The 13,511-nt window shown below is 46.4% G+C and overlaps 1 non-coding gene across 1 annotated transcript; it reads right to left on the bottom strand.

Moving 5' to 3' along the window:
• Positions 1-220: 220 nt before the first annotated feature.
• LOC111885800 (small nucleolar RNA R71) lies at positions 221-327 on the bottom strand. The gene has a single exon (XR_002848218.1). It is a non-coding gene; the product is annotated as a small nucleolar RNA R71 (small nucleolar RNA).
• Between the last annotated feature and the right edge of the window lie 13,184 nt (positions 328-13,511).

The raw sequence follows: 13,511 nt of genomic DNA, 5'->3' as shown, positions 1-13,511 counted from the left end.
CGAAGACGCCTAGAAGCACTTAGATGAAGTTAATGATGTGGCTGATTACTTCGATTTTCCCAACGTGCCCCAGGAAACTCAGCTACTTCGCATGCTTCCGGTTACTTTGAAGGGTGCTGCAAAGGATTGGCTCAAGTCACTACCCCCCGGAACCATCACTACATGGGCTCAGCTGAAAGAAGAGTTCATTGATCAATTCTGCCCACCATCCAAGATATCTAAGCTTAAGAAAGCCATAGCCAACTTTGAACAACAAGCTGGAGAGTCACTATATGAAGCTTGGGAAAGGTACAAGAGCTTGCTAAGGAATTGCCCACATCACGACCTCAATAGCCAGCAAGAAGTCTCCATTTTTTATGATGGAGTAAATGTTACAACAAGGCAGTTACTTGACTCGCAAGGTCCACTTACGTAGAAGGCATCTCCAGTGATAAAACAACCAATTGAAGAATTCTCAAAGCATTCTAGAGAATATCATAATCCAAGAAATGATGTGACACGGGGATCCGCTTATGCAGCTTCAGAAGACTTGTCAGCAGTGATGGCTATGTTGAAAAACATGGATAGGAGGATGGACAAGATGGACCAAACGATACATGCTATACGGGTGGGTTGTGAAAACTACAATGGACCTCTCCTTACTAGAGACTGTGACTTGGATGAAAATGGCAACAAGAAGGTGCAAGTATGTTACTCAAGTGGGGACCGATATGATGAAGATTAGCGAAAACTAAAGAAAGAGTGGCTCCCTTATGAAGAGTACAAGAAGGCCAAGGAGGAGAAGTTCAAGCAAAAAGGAAGAGGATTTTACCAAAAGGAGGAGTCGGTACAAGAAAGAAAACCAAGTTTGGAAGAGATGCTTACCAAATTTGTAGTTGCTTCCGAAAAGAGACATAGTGATCATGATGTTGCAATTCAAGAAACAAGAACCATGCTTAGGAACCAGCAAGCATCTATCCACAATATAGAAACGCAGCTTGGGCAACTTGTAACAGCCCGAAATTCAGGTATAACCTTTTAGCCCTTCATCTTTTCATAAATGTCATGTTGGCCCTTTTGTGTTGGGGCGATTACGCTGGGCGTACAAAGAGTACATTGCGCGTACTCGCGCGCTTAAATTGAACGTGTTGCCACCCGGGTACGCTGGGCGTACCTAAGGCTACGCTGGGCGTAACCGGTCCAGACCCAAAACCCTAATTTGAGTTGTTGTCTATAAAAGGAATGAGATGGCTTGGTTCCTCAGCCACCATCCTTCAGAAAGAAACCCTAAGAGAGTGTCCCTTCATTCCTAGCCCTTTCTGTGAGTGTTCTAAGCTTGGTGGTGTCATTTCAAGGTACCAAAGGAGAAGAAGAGTCCATTGTGAAGGCTAGAAGCTGGTGTTCAAGTGTAGATCCAGGCTTAGCAAAGGTTGGAGCTTCTTTCTAAGGTAAAAAGTTTGGATCTTGACTTGTAGATCTTGTGGTATGCTTTATGGACCATTTTCTAGGGTTTTGGTCCCAAAGGTGGAGACTTTATGAGCAAGTGGTCTCCATTAGCTTAGATCCAACATATTTCTGGTCCATTTGAGTTGTAGATCCATAAAAATGTAATCTTGGACGTGAATGATTAGCCATGCATGAGATCTAGATCCTTGAGTTGAAATGGAAAAGTGTTAAGAAGTATAAGAGCCTTTACAGCCATGCCAAGGCTTAAAGGTTCCGACTTTATGAGTAAGGATGCTTAAATAAGGCCGAATCTAGAAGTTGAAGTAGTGGCTTAACCGATTAAGACCAGAAATGAAGTGTGTCTAGATCTGACTATTACGCTGGGCGTAACTCCCAGTACGCGCAGCGTACTGGGTGGTGACCCCGATTATTGAGTTGGCGATGTACGCCCCGCATACTGAAGATGTTGACTTTTGCGAACTTTTAGGGTTTTGGTCAACATGTGGACTTTGAGTCAAGGGAGGGTAAAATGGTCTTTTCCCCCTCTGAGGAATGTTAATAAGGGGTAAAGTCTAGTGGTGGAAGTCTATATGAATTAAAATGATATTCGTTATGATTAGGCGAGGTTGAGTCTTCATTTGGGATTCGGAGATAGCGAGCACGTGAGATTCTAGACTTTCCACGAGGTGAGTTTTCTCACTATACTGTACCCGGAAGGGTTTTATTGTGTGACCGGAAGGTCGGGTATGTTATGAGTTGTATGCATTGTATATGATTAAGTTAGTCGTTTATATGTGTTATGTATGCTATGCTTGATGTGGGCCGGAAGGCATTATGTTATGGGCCGGAAGGCATTTATGTATGGGCCGGAAGGCATTATGTTATGGGCCGGAAGGCATTTATGTTATGGGCAGGAAGGCATTGTGGTGTGGATCGGAAGGTCGACGCAGGTAAGACCGGAAGGTTTACCGGGTTGGGACGGAAGTCCCCTGAGACACATGGACCGGAAGGTCATGGCCTGGAAGGGCGTATGTGCGTAAGAAGTATTTTGGGGAACTCACTAAGCATTTATGCTTACAGTTGTTGTGTTATGTGTTTCAGGTACTAGCGAGGACCGTGGGAAGGCGCCGGCATGATCTGTACACACTGATGGGGGATTTATGATCTTGGGATTTATATGATTTGTATTATGATATGATACATTGGATCTTTATGACATTTTTTGGATGAAAACATGTTTTTAAGAAATGAAAATTTTGTTTTGAAAATTTACGTCATTACAAGTTGGTATCAGAGCCTTGGTTTGAGGGATTCGGATGCACCTTCGGGCGTAACTGAACTCAAACCGAGGATTTCAGGAATTTCTCAATTAATAAAGGCATAAAAATTTTATAAGAGATTTTGTAATAACCAAAGGAGAAGCAGTGTGTACGATCAGCCAGCGCCCGAACGGTAAAATCCCCAAAATACCCTTACAATATGTGTTATAAGATGTGTTACGATATGTTATGCATGCTAGAGTATACTAGGTATTCATATTAGGACTAGAGTGGCCTGATTTGTGATGCCTTAGTCTAGGGGGAAACCTGTTGCTATGAGATGCTTTGAGAGCGAGTAAGTAATCAGCGCATAGCAAGAATAGAGTACTCGTGATTCGGGGTCAGAGGATGAGGACTTGGGGTGAACGCTGATGCGGTGTAGCCAGTAGTATAGGGCCCGTACTACTGAAGACACCGGATCAGTGGGCAGTCCAAGTTAGAATCCTTTGGGTATCGGAGGTCGAGTAGGGTTGCGTTATCGAGTGCAAGTATGCTCGATTGGGTCTTTGATATTTTTATGTTGTATTTCAGAGGCATCATGGTTGGGACACGCCACAGACCTGAGACGAGTGGTGTGAGTGACGAGGAGATTCCTCAGATGATCCACGATGAGGTGGCTACGGCAATCCGAGCCGAGATTCCGGAGATGTTTGGGTCTATCAAGACCATGCTGTTGGAGATTTTTGATGAGCGGTACGCCGCGGTGACTGAGGCCGCAGCCACTGCAGCTACGGCAGCTGTGGCTGCTGCCCGGCCTCAGGGAGGTGACTCGTTGCTGTTCCGAGAGTTCAGCAACACGAAGCCACCCGAGTTTGATGGGACGCAGGATCCGATCGCTGCGATGAGATGGATTGCTGACATTGAGGGATGCTTCTATACTTGTTCATGTCCGGAGCATTTGAGGGTACGGTTCGCTTTGAACCAGCTCCGCTTGGGAGCGAAGGATTGGTGGAAGTTCGTGACGGCGAACTTCACTCTTGTAGAGATTTCAGCGGTGACCTGGGAGAGGTTCACCACCATGTTCAGAGACGAGTATGTTCCCCCGATGGAGAGGGAACGGTTGGTTCAGGAGTTTTTGATCCTCTAGCAGGGTAATGATTCGGTTACTGTGGTCACCCGAAAGTTTCATGAGAGGGCGATGCTCTGCCCTGAGCAGGTGGCTACTGAGCAGGCTCGGATGAACTGGTATCTAGGTATTCTGAGGAGGGACATCCGGGAGTTCATGTCGAAATCGACGTATCAGACATTTGCTGAGCTCCAGGAAAATCCCAGGAAGAGGGAGATTGAGTTGGAGACTCAGGCCAGGGAGGAGGCCGAGTCTCAGAGGATGGATCGGCGGCCGGCTCAGTCTCAGCCGGCAGCCAAGTGGACCAAGTCCGCTGATTCGAGGACTGGAGGCCAGAAGGGCCGCACTTGCGGGAAGTGCGGCAAGGGTCATGAGGGGACCTGTCGATCGGGTGCTTGCTACAAATGTGGCAAGGAGGGGCATATCGCCATGGATTGCCTCAAGGGATTTATGCTTTTCTTCCATTGTAACCAGACTGGCCATCGGAAGGCCGAGTGCCCTCAACTACACCAGGGATCAGCGTAGGGATCTGCGTTGGCTGCTAGGATTACCGAGGCTCGACCGGCGAAGGTCGAGGCTCCGAAGGCTCGTGGGAGAGCTTTTCAGTTGATTGTAGAGGAGGTCCGTGTGGCGCCCGATGTCGTGGCTGGTATGTATTCTTTCGTGTATTTATTTTTATACTGAGATGTTGTGCTTATTTTATGATATGCGTAGGTACTTTTCTTGTGAATTCTGTACCTGCCTTGGTATTGTTTGACTCGGGTGCGAGTTGGTCTTTTGTATCTCTGGCTTTTAGTCAGCACCTTGGTATTGAGCGAGAGGTGATGAGTCGACCTCTGAGGGTTTCCATAGCTTATGAGAAAGCGGTATATGCCACCGCCGTGATTCGAGGATGTGTGCTCGAGATTTTTGGTGTCAATTTTCCTATAGACCTAGTTCCTATTGCTATGGGAGATATCTGTGTCATCGTGGGCATTGACTGGTTGAGTAAGCTCGGAGCGGTCATTGACTGCGAGAGACAGCTGGTGACTATGCGAGACCCTAGTGGGGGAGTGCTTACTGTGTATGGCGAGGGGACCCGGTGTGGGTCAGCGTTCTGTTCGGCTGCCAGGGCGAGGCAGAGTTTGCAGCAGGGCTGCAGTGGATTCATAGCCTATGTGATGGACACACGAGTGGCCACTGGGAGGCCAAGTTCAGTTGACGAGGTTCCGATAGTGCGCGAGTTCCCGGATGTTTTTCCCGGGGAACTGTCGAGCGTGCCTCCGGAAAGACAAGTGAAGTTCCGTATTGACTTGATTCTGGGAGCAGCACCTATCGCCAAGGCGCCTAATCGCCTCGCACCGTCGGAGATGCAGGAGTTATCCTCGCAGCTTCAAGAGCTGTTGGGGAAGGGGTTTATTCGACCGAGTAGCTCTCCTTGGGGAGCACCGATCCTTTTTGTCAAGAAGAAAGATGGTTCGCACCGGATGTGTATCGATTACCGGGAGTTGAACAAGTTGACGGTCAAGAACCGGTATCTGTTACCTAGGATCGATGATCTATTCGATCAGTTGCAGTGGGCATCTTGGTTCTCCAAGATAGACTTGAGGTCGGGTTATCATCAGATGAGGGTTCGGGATGAAGATATCCAGAAGACTGCATTCAGAACTCGTTATGGACATTACGAGTTTGTGGTGATGCCTTTTGGGCTCACCAATGCCCCAGCTGCGTTCATGGATCTCATGAACAGGGTGTGCAGGCCGATGCTGGATCGGTCGATGATCGTATTCATTGATGATATTTTGGTATATTCGAGGTCTAGAGAGCAGCATGAGGAGCATTTGAGGGAGATCCTTGGAGTTCTGAGATCGTAGAGTCTGTATGCCAAATTCTCCAAGTGTGAGTTCTGGTTACGAGAGGTCCAGTTCCTTGGACACCTTGTTAACCAGGTAGGGATATTGGTCGATCCGGCCAAGATTGAGGCAGTGATGAGATGGGAGGTGCCGAGATCACCCACTGAGATCAGGAGCTTTCTGGGATTAGCTGGCTATTATCGGAGGTTTATTAGGGATTTCTCCAAGATCGTCGTGCCACTTACCAAGATGACCCGGAAGGGTGTTGCATTTTCTTGGGTTCTGGAGCAGCAGTCCTCATTTGAGACCCTACGTCAGAAGTTGTGCAAGGCCCCGGTGCTCGCACTCCCGGAAGGGATGGAGGATTTTGTGGTATATTGTGATGCATCTATATCTGGGATAGGGGCAGTGCTTATGAAGAGGGGGCACGTTATAGCGTATACATCGAGGCAGCTGAAGCCTCATGAGTCGAGATATCCCACCCACGATCTGGAGTTGGGGGTTGTGGTGTTTGCCCTCAAGATATGGCGGCATTATCTATATGGGGTTCAGTGTACCATATACACGGACCACAAGAGTTTGAAGTACTTTATGGATCAACCAAACCTGAATATGCGCCAGAGGAGATGGTTGGATGTGGTGAAGGATTATGATTGTGAGATCCTGTACCACCCGGGCAAGGCTAATGTCGTAGCCGATGCTTTGAGCCGTAGGTCGGAGAGCGCCCTGATCCGAGACATTTGTATGAGTTTGACGGTGATGACTCTGGTATTGGACACCATCCGAGGGGCCCAGGTTGAGGCTACGAGACCAGAGAACCGAAAGCAGGAGCGGGTTGTTGGGCAGGTGTCGGAGTTCGTTACCGATAGTCGGGACTTATGACATTTCAGGGTCGGATTTGGGTACCATTTGTGGGCGGGACGCGTACCCTTTTGATGGAGGAGGCACATCGATCGAAGTTCTCGATCCATCCCTGGGCTACTAAGATGTATTTGGACCTAAAGAAGGAGTATTGGTGGCCCTGTATGAAGAAGGATGTTGCATGGTTCGTCAAGAGGTGCCTAACTTGTCGCCAAGTTAAGGCCGAGCACCAGCGTCCGCATGGTAAGCTGCAACCGTTGGAGATTCCCGAGTGGAAGTGGGAACAGATTTCCATGGATTTTATCACCAAATTGCCAAGTACTGCGAGAGGAGTCGATGAAATTTGGGTGATTATGGACAGGTTGACGAAGAGCGCTCATTTTCTTGCTATCAGTGAGAGCTCTTCTGCTGAGCGGTTGGCGGAGTTGTATGTGAGAGAGGTGGTATCGCGGCATGGGGTTCCGATGTCGATTGTTTTAGATCAAGACATGTGATTTACTTCCAGATTTTGGAAGAAGTTTCACGAGGAGTTGGGTACGAGACTGCATTTCAGTACCACATACCACCCACAGACGGACGGGCAGAGTGAGTGGACAATTCAGATGCTCGAGGATATGCTCCGAGCGTGTGTTTTGGATTTTGGTGGGAGTTGGGACACCTATTTACCCTTGGCAGTGTTTTCGTACAACTACAACCATCATTTGAGCATTGGTATGCCACCCTTTGAGCTGTTGTATGGGAGGAGGTGTCGGACCCCCATCTGCTGGGGAGAGGTGGGGCATCGGGTAATGGGTAGTACGGAGATTGTGCTTCAGACAACAGAGCAGATACAGCAGGTCAGGCAGAGATTGTTGACCGCTCAGAGTCGCCAGAAGAGTTATGCGGACAGGTGTCGGTCTGAGCTCGAGTTTCAGGTTGGTAACCTTGTACTCTTAAAGGTCTCTCCTTGGAAAGGAGTGATTCGATTCAGGAAGAGGGGCAAATTGGGGCCTCGATATATTGGACCTTTCAGGGTAATCATGAGGATAGGCAGGGTAGCCTACCGTTTAGATCTACCTACGGAACTAGGACAGATTCACGACACCTTCATGTGTCGTAGTTGAGGAAGTGTATTGCCCATGAGTCGGCAGTGGTACCATTAGAGGATATTCAAGTGGATGCGGGCCTGAACTATATTGAGAGACCGGTGGCAATTAGGGATCGAAAGGTTAAGGTTTTGAGGAACAAGGAAGTGCCCTTGGTGCAAGTGCAGTGGCAGCATCGAAAGGGGTCCGAGCTGACATGGGAGCCCGAGTCGGAGATGTGGGAGCAGTATCCAGGGCTGTTTTCAGTATAAGACTTCGGGGACGAAGTCTGGTTCTAGTGGGGGAGAATTGTAACATCCCAGAATTCAGGTATAACCTTTTAGCCCTTCATCTTTTCATAAATGTCATGTTGGCCCTTTTGTGTTGGGGCGAGTACGCTGGGCGTACAAAGAGTACGCTACGCGTACTCGCAAGCTTAAATTGAATGTGTTGCCACCCGGGTACGCTGGGCGTACCTAAGGCTACACTGGGCGTAACCGGTCCAGACCCAAAACCCTAATTTGAGTTGTTGGCTATAAAAGGAATGAGATGGCTTGGTTCCTCAGCCACCATCCTTCAGAAAGAAACCCTAAGAGAGTGTCCCTTCGTTCCTAGCCCTTTTGTGAGTGTTCTAAGCTTGGTGGTGTCATTTCAAGGTAGCAAAGGAGAAGAAGAGTCCATTGTGAAGGCTAGAAGTTGGTGTTCAAGTGTAGATCCGGGCTTACCAAAGGTTGGAGCTTCTTTCTAAGGTAAAAAGTTCGGATCTTGACTTGTAGATCTTGTGGTATGCTTTATGGACCATTTTCTAGGGTTTTGGTCCCAAAGGTGGAGACTTTATGAGCAAGTGGTCTCCATTAGCTTAGATCCATCATATTTCTAGTCCATTTGAGTTGTAGATCCATAAAAATGTAATCCTCGACGTGAATGATTAGCCATGCATGAGATCTAGATCCTTGAGTTGAAATGGAAAAGTGTTAAGAAGTATAAGAGCTTTTACAGCCATGCCAAGGCTTAAAGGTTCCGACTTTATGAGTAAGGATGCTTAAATAAGGTCGGATCTAGAAGTTGAAGTAGTGGCTTAACCGATTAAGACCAGAAATGAAGTGTGTCTAGATCTGACTATTACGCTGGGCGTAACTCCCAGTACGCGCTGCGTACTGGGTGGAGACCCCGATTATTGAGTTGGCGATGTACGCCCCGCGTACATCAGTCTGTACGCCCCGCGTACTGAAGATGTTGACTTTTGCTGACTTTTAGGGTGTTGGTCAACATGTGGACTTTGAGTCAAAGGAGGGTAAAATGGTCTTTTACCCCTCTGAGGAATGTTAATAAGGGGTAAAGTCTAATGGTGGAAGTCTATATTAATTAAAATGATATTCGTTATTATTAGGCGAGGTTGAGTCTTCATTCGGGATTCGGAGATAGCGAGCACGTGAGACTCTAGACTTTCCACGAGGTGAGTTTTCTCACTATACTGTACCCGGAAGGGTTTTATTGTGTGACCGGATGGTCGGGTATGTTATGAGTTGTATGCATTGTATATGATTAAGTTAGCCGTTTATATGTGCTATGTATGCTATGCTTGATGTGGGCCGGAAGGCATTATGTTATGGGCCGGAAGGCATTTATGTATGGGCCGGAAGGCATTATGTTATGGGCCGGAAGGCATTTATGTTATGGGCAGGAAGGCATTGTGGTGTGGACCGGAAGGTCGACGCGGGTAAGACCGGAAGGTTTACCGGGTTGGGACGGAAGTCCCCTGAGACACATGGACCGGAAGGTCATGGCCTAGAAGGGCGTATGTGCGTAAGAAGTATTTTGGGGAACTCACTAAGCATTTATGCTTACAGTTGTTGTGTTATGTGTTTCAGGTACTAGCGAGTGTAACAACGTAAATTTTAAAACAATTTTTTTTAAAATTCTAAAAATTGTATTTACATCCAAAATAAAGCATAAAAATCCAATGTAACATGTCATAAAACAAGTCATACAAATCCCAAAATCATACATCCCCTATCAGTGTGTACAGATCACGCTGGCGCCTTCCCACGGTCCTCGCTGGTACCTGAAACACGTAACACAACTGTAAGCATAAATGCCTAGTGAGTTCCCCAAAATACAACCTACACACATACGCCTTTCCAGGCCCTTACCTTCCGGTCCCTGTGTCTCAAGGGACTTCCGTCCCGACTGGGTAAACCTTCCGGTCCTACCCATGCCAACCTTACGGACCACATTACAACGCCTTTCGGCCAATAACATATTCGCCTTCCGGCCCATATCAAGCATATCATACATGGCACATATAACGATTAACTTATCACACATATATCTCATACCAAATCCGACCTTCCGGTCAAACAGTCAAACCCTTCCGGGTGTAGTATAGTGAGAAGACTCACCTCGTGGAAAGTCTAAGATCTCGAGTCCTTGCTAACACCGACCCCGAACGACGGCTCAACCTCGCCTAAACATAAAAATATCATATATTACACAAGGACTTCCACCACTTAGAACTTTACTCCTTATCATCATTCCTCAGAGGGTAAAAGACCATTTTACCCTTCCTTGACCTAAGGTCCTCAAGTTGACCAAAACCCTAAAAGTCAACCAAAGTCAAACCCTAAGAGTACGCAGGGCGTACTCTAGATGTACGCGGGGCGTACGTCGCCAACCCCTCCCTGATCGGGGTCTCCACCCAGTACGCTGCACGTACTGGGAGTTACGCCCAGCGTAACCCCCAGAATCAGCCACTCTCCATTTCTGGTCTTAACCGGTTAAGCCATTACTTCCACTTCTAGATCCGACTCTTCTAATGTGTATTAACCCATAAAGTCGAGACCTTTAAGCCTTGGCACGACTGTAAAGGCTCCAACATCACAATACAACCTTTTATTCAAACTCAAGGACCTAGATCTCATGCATGGTGAAATCCCCACGTCCAAGATGCCATTTTTATGAGTCTACAACTCCAATAGATCAGGAATATGAAGTATCTAAGCTTATGGAGGCCATTTGCACAAAAGTCTCCACCTTTGGGACTTAAACCCTAGAAAATGACCTTTTAAGCATACAACATGAACCAAGTGACAAGATCCGAACTTTATACCTGGAAATGAAGCTTTAGCCCTTGCAAAGTTCAGATCTACACTTGAGCACCACTTCTAGCCTCTCCAACAAGCTCTTCTTCTTCTATGCAACCTTGAAATGGCACCACCAAGCTTAGAATACACACACAATGGCCTAGGAACGAGGGTAAACTCTTTTTAGGGTTTCACTCTGAGGGATGGTGGCTGAAAAGACCAGCCACATGTTCCTTATATAGCCCCATCAAAGGAATTTAGGGTTTGGGTCTGAATACATTATGCCGGGCGTAACCTTGGGTACGCCCCACGTACCTGAGGGAAAACGCGTCCAAAATGAGGCGCTCGAGTACGCGCAGCGTACGCCTTGTACGCCCAGCGTACTCGCCTACCATGAAAACCCTAATTCACAAACTTAACCAAGATGCAAGGCCAAAAGAAGAACACCTGGATTTTGGGCTGTTACAGCGAGGACCGTGGGAATGCGCCAGCATGATCTGTACACTGATGTGGGATTTATGATCTTGGGATTTATATGATTTGTATTATGATATGATACATTGGATCTTTATGACTTGTTTTGGATGAAAACATGTTTTTAAGAAATGAAAATTTTGTTTTGAAAATTTACGTCGTTACAGGCAACTTGCTCAACAATTAAACCAAAGATCACCGGGCGAACTTCCTAGTAAAACCGAAAACAACCCACGAGGCGCGCACATAAACATAGTCACAACAAGAAGTGGGAAGATAATCACCCATCTGGCCCCTATTCAGAATGAAGCACCAATTGAAATGCAGAAGGAAGATGAAGAAACTCAAGACAAAAGTCAAAACCTTCAATCTGCAGAGCCTACTCGCCGAGTCCACTGCCAAATCCGAAAAATCAGATCCCTGAAAAGCCCTTTCAGCTTCCAATGCCATATCCAGCCCGAGCTAAGAGAGAAAAACAGGAAGAAGAGTACCAGAAGTTTCTTGATCACATTAAAGCTCTTCAAATCAACATACCCTTCATTGAAGCTGTCGCACAAATGCCAAAATATGCGAAATTCCTTAAGGAACTTCTCACCAATAGAAGGACGATGGAGGAAGTGAAAAAGGTGGTACTTAATGAGAATTACTCAGCTGCCATGCTAAACAATCTACCAAAGAAGAAGGGTGACCCGGGAAGCTTAACTTTGCATTGCCAATTTGGCAACTTGGCTACCACTCATGCTTTGGCTGATTCAGGAGCAAGTGTGAATTTAATGCCTTATTCATTCTTCAAGAAGCTGGATCTCCCAGAACCGAGACCAATTCGTATGGAGATTCACTTAGCAAACAATACAGTCACTTTTCCAAGAGGAATTTGTGAAGACTTATTGGTCAAGGTGGACAACTTTGTATTTCCCGCTGATTTCATAATTCTAGACATGGAGGCGGATCCTCAAGTCCCAATCATCCTTGGAAGACCCTTCCTCAACACGGCAAGTGCTATAGTAGACATGAGAGATTCGAAGCTTACTTTGCGGGTAGGAGATGATTCGGTTACTTTTGGGGTGGATCAAGCTATCAAGCATGCAAGGAATAGTGATGACATGGCGTTCTCGATTGACATGCTTGATGAATTGATGGAAGAATGTGAAGATGAAGATCCCAGCAAGACCACCATTTTTGATGAAGAATTTGATGAGGAAAAAGACTTAATGGAGATCGAGAGGTTGCTGGAGGAAACTGAATATGAAGAACTAGTGAAGCAATCTGAAACATCTACTCGCCGAGTAGGCCCGATCTACTCGCCGAGTCCATGTGAAGAAAAAGTAGAATTCGTGAATTCAGCTACCAACTCGCCGAGTACCTTACCTGCACTCGGCGAGTACACCATGCAGATTGAAAAAACAGATCTCAAAACGTTACCAGATCACTTGGAGTATGCTTTCCTTGAAAATAGTCATCAAAAGCCAGTGATAATAGCCTCTGACCTTTCTAAATCTGAAAAGGAAGAACTAGTAAAAGTTTTGAAGAAACGAAAGCGGGCTATAGCATGGAGCATTACCGACATCAAGGGGATAAGTCCCTCTTATTATTCTCACAAGATTAACCTGGAAGAAGGAGCAAATCCGGTTGTGCAGCACCAAAGAAGACCAAACCCAAATATGCAAGAGGTGGTCAAGAAAGAAGTGGTCAAGCTTTTGGATGCGGGAATTATATTTTCCATTTCCGATAGTCCGTGGGTGAGTCCGGTCCAAGTGGTGCCCAAGAAATGAGGGATGACGGTCATAACCAACGAGAAGAATGAGCTTATTCCGACACGAACGGTAACCGGTTGGAGAGTGTGCATCGATTATCGCAAATTAAACGATGCCACTCGTAAAGACCATTTTCCCTTACCTTTTATTGATCAAATGCTAGAAAGATTATCGGGCCATAGTTATTATTGCTTTTTGGACGGATTTTCGGGTTATTTCCAAATACCCATAGACCCAATGGACCAAGAAAAGACCACATTTACTTGCCCAAGTGGGACTTTTTCTTATCGACGCATGCCCTTTGGGTTATGCAATGCACCCGCGACATTTCAAAGGTGCATGACAGCCATATTCCACGATATGGTGGAAAAATTCATGGAAGTCTTTATGGACGATTTTTATGTTTTTGGATCTTCCTTCCATGATTGTCTCACAAATCTTGACCTAATGCTTGCTAGATGTGAAAAGACCGACTTAGTCCTTAATTGGGAAAATGTCACTTTATGGTCAAGGAGGGTATAGTTTTAGGCCATAAAGTTTCCAAATTGGGAATTGAGGTGGATAGGGCAAAGATTGACACCATTGCCATCTATTAAGGTTCTCTTCTTTTCTCGAGAAGGTGGCTTGGTTGAG

This window comes from Lactuca sativa, chromosome 8 (assembly GCF_002870075.4).
Source record: "Lactuca sativa cultivar Salinas chromosome 8, Lsat_Salinas_v11, whole genome shotgun sequence".
Taxonomy (NCBI): Eukaryota; Viridiplantae; Streptophyta; class Magnoliopsida; order Asterales; family Asteraceae; genus Lactuca; species Lactuca sativa.
Note: the sequence above shows the minus strand (reverse complement) of the source record. Positions and strands in the feature narration are given on the sequence as shown.